This window comes from Dromiciops gliroides, chromosome 2 (genome assembly GCF_019393635.1).
Source record: "Dromiciops gliroides isolate mDroGli1 chromosome 2, mDroGli1.pri, whole genome shotgun sequence".
Classification (NCBI taxonomy): Eukaryota; Metazoa; Chordata; class Mammalia; order Microbiotheria; family Microbiotheriidae; genus Dromiciops; species Dromiciops gliroides.
In genome coordinates, this window is record NC_057862.1 from 409,966,737 (window position 1) to 409,970,650 (window position 3,914).

Sequence of the window (3,914 nt, forward strand, 5' to 3'; positions counted from 1 at the left end):
TCAGAGGACATGGAATACTGTGCCAGTTTGGATGTTTCTCTCTCTAAGCTGGAAATGGTTTGGATATAGATTTATGTTAAATAAAATTGTTTCTGGTAAATGGGAGCATAAAGAACACTAAGAATAGCATTAGTATTAATATTTTTTTCCTTTGACACTGCTTCAACACCTTCATTAGCCATCTTTTTATGCATTTTTAGATTTTTATCTGCGTCTTTTCATATTTATCATTGGTTTATCTGGGGCTAGTTTCAAATATTTGTTGAGGTTTCTGAGGAAGAACTGAGCTTCTGTATAACTTGTACAACATCACCATCTTGTTTTTGTTTTTTTGTTTTGTTTTGTTTTGTTTTTGTGGGGCAGTTGGGGTTAAGTGACTGGCCCAGGGTCACACAGCTAGTGTCAAGTGTCTGAGGCTGGATTTGAACTCAGGGCCTCCTGAATCCAGGGCTGGTGCTTTATCCACTGCGCCACCTAGCTGCCCCACAACATAACCATCTTGACCAAAAATATCCCTTTTATTTCTTCTTTGAACATTCTTAGAATGAACTATGGCTAATTTGGGTTCATACCAAGCTTTCTGCAGGCTCATTCCCTTCCTTCCTTCCTTCCTTCCTTCCTTCCTTCCTTCCTTCCTTCCTTCCTTCCTTCCTTCCTTCCTTCCTTCCTTCCTTCCTTCCTTCCTTCCTTCCTTCCTTCCTTCCTTCCTTCCTTCCTTTTTCCTTCCTTCCAGTTTTATTCACTTCCTGATTTACCTCCTCCCCACAGATATCCTTCACTTATAACAAAAAGAATTAAGCAAAATTTGAAATTAACTATAATATGGATTCTTTTCCTTTTCCTTGATTTCTTTGGCATATATTCCCAATAGTGGTTTCTCTGGGTCAGAAGGCATGCACAGTATAATGAGTTTGGGGGCATAGTTCCAAATTGTTTTCTATAATGGTTTGACAATTTCCCAGTTCCACCAGTAATACACCACTGTACCTGTTTTCCCTAAGTTCATACAATATTTGCTATGTTTCTTTGTCAAGTTTGCAAATATGATGGATGTGAACTGGAGGAACCTCATCATTGCTTTAATTTGCATTTCCCTAATTATTAGTGATTTGGAATTTTTTAAAAATATGGTTTTTTATAATTTGGATTTCTTTCTTCGAAAGCTCAATGTTCATATCCTTTGACCATTTATCAATTGGGAAATGACTCATTATTATTCATTTGAATCAGTTCCTTGCAAATGAGACCTTTATCACAGAAATTTGTTGCAAAATTTCCCCCCATCCCAGCTATGTTTCCCTTATAATTTTGACTGCGTTGGTTTTGTTTGTATAAAGTTTGTAATTGTGTTTAATCAAAATTGTTTTTCTTCTATGAACGTCTCTATCTTTTGTTTTGTCATAAACCCTTTCCTATCTATAGATCTGAAAGGTCACTTCTTCCCTGTACCTCTAATATTTTTGTGCCTTAAGTCATGTATCCAACTATAATTTATTTTAGTATATGGTATGGAGTATAGTCAGTTATGCTATAGGAACTTTATAAAAATGGCAGTACAACTTTATACATGTTACATGATTAAGAAATACATAAACATTGCAATAAACTGTGGCTCTGTCCTCAGCCTTGGCTGCTGCTTAGCTTTTGTTCAATGAAAGTCTTGAGGCTGAAACTCCAGGCCTATATTAGGAGACCATGGAGGAAAGTGGGGAGGGACAACACAGGGAAGACCAGCCGTCCTCCACCTATAGCCCCTATTACACTGGAAGATATACAATAATATACCAATTCACTTTTTTAAAGTTTGCTTTTGGAAGTGGATATTGTAATAGTTGCAGCTTATGTAAAGTAGTATAGTTTTCTGTATTCTAGATGTGGGTTTGGGGTTTTGGGTTTTTTTTGAGTGGGGCAATGAGGGTTAAGTGACTTGCCCAGGGTCACACAGCTATTGCGTGTCAAGTGTCTGAGGCTGGACTTGAACTCAGGTCCTTCTGAATCCAGGGACTGTGCTTTATTAGCTGCACCACCTAGCTGCCCTCCCCCCACATGTTTCTTGAGAAAGAAATCATGTACAAGCAAATTGAAATTTGTGTTATGTTCAAAATATTCCCTAACATATAAATCATGAACAAATTTTTGTTTTTGAAACAAATATTATAATATTTATTTGTTTTTTATTTATCTAAACCTGATTTTTGACAGACTGTTTTCTAGTTATTCCAGGAATATTGTCCTTACCCCAGTAGCTAGAATCTTTGGGTTTAGTGAACATTAGACTACTGGGTTCATTTGCATCAGTTAGTTGTATACTTAAGTTGTCCCACTGGTTGATCTCTACTTTTTAACCATTGCATATTATTTTGATGATTACTGCTTTGTAATATCATTTGAAATTGGGTACTTCTAAGTGCCTTCTTCCTTTTTACTTTTTCCATTATTTCCCTTGAGAGTTGTGACCTTTTGTTTCTACAGATGATTTTTGTTATTTTTTCCCTAGCTCTATAAAGTAATCTTTTCATAGTATTATTGGTATGGCACTGAATAAGTAAATTAATTTAGGTAATGTTTGAGGGTTGTTTGGGAAGTATCTATTGTGTCAAAACAAACTGTATGAAAAAACTAATGGATGAGGATGGCTTTGGGGCAGGGTGAGTTGGAGGGAAGGAAGAGTCACAGTGCTGTTTCAGTTTAAAATTGGAAGATAAGTCTATAAATACGTATTCTGTGTTCCCTTGACCTCTCTTCAAAAGTTGCATTCCTCCCTCCCTTACCACCAACTTTATCTTTAAAATTTTTTTGTTTTGTTTTAATCAGCCAAGATCCATCTTTTCCTCTTCCCATCCTTCTTGTACCCTGCTGCCAATGGAGAACATGAGAAAATGAAAATCGATTACAAATATGCAAGTCAATCAAAACAAATTTCCATATTGGCCATGTTTCCCCCCTCCCCCCGCCAAAAGAATTGTCTCATTCTGTATTCCAAGTCCTTCACCTCTCTGTCAGGAGGTTGGTAGCATGTTTAATTGTTAGTCCTGTGGAATCCTTGTTGATCATTACATTAACAAGAGTTCAACACAATAGTATTCTATTATGTTTATATATCATAACTTGTTCATCCATTCTCCAATTTATGGTCACTCTCTCAGATTCCCATTCTTTGCCACCTAAAAAATAATTATAAATATTTTTATACTTCCCTAGTTTATTTTGTTTAGGACTAATCCTTCCTTTAATCTCACCTCCCTCTAATTATCCCTCTGCCTTTCCCCCTTTTTTTCTCGATTTTCCTACTGAAATGGATTTTTGTACCAACTCTTTGTGTGTTTGTGTGTGTGTGTGTATGCACATATATGTATTCTTCCTTCTTTTGATCAGTTCAGATGAGAGTGAAGCTCAAGTGTTAGCTGCTCCCCCCACCTCTTCCTACTTGTTTGTATAATTATGTATTTGTAGGCCCTGATTGTGTGACATTATTTTCCCTAATCGTTTTCATTCTCCCCCACTTTCACAGTATATTTATCTTTACCTCTTTCTTTTCTTAAGATCATCAAAACATAGTAGAACCTCTCTCAGGCTGTTAATTGGACTCCCTTTATGAACGTTGATGACATTAGGGTTCAGAGGGTACACATATATTATCTCATATATAAATATAAGCAGTTTACACTTCTTTAGTTGTTCATAATTCTTAATTTATGTTTACCTTTTTTATGCTTCTCTTCATTCCTGTGTTTTAATGACAAAGTTTCTCGGCAGCTCTGGTCTTTTTATGAGAAATGCTTAGAAGTCCCTTATATCTTTCTTTTTCTTTTCTTTTCTTTTTTTTGGAAGTCCCTTATTTCATTGAAGATCCCCCCTGTAGTATTATACTCAGTTTTGCTGGGTTAGTTATTCTTGGCTGTAAGCCTACACCA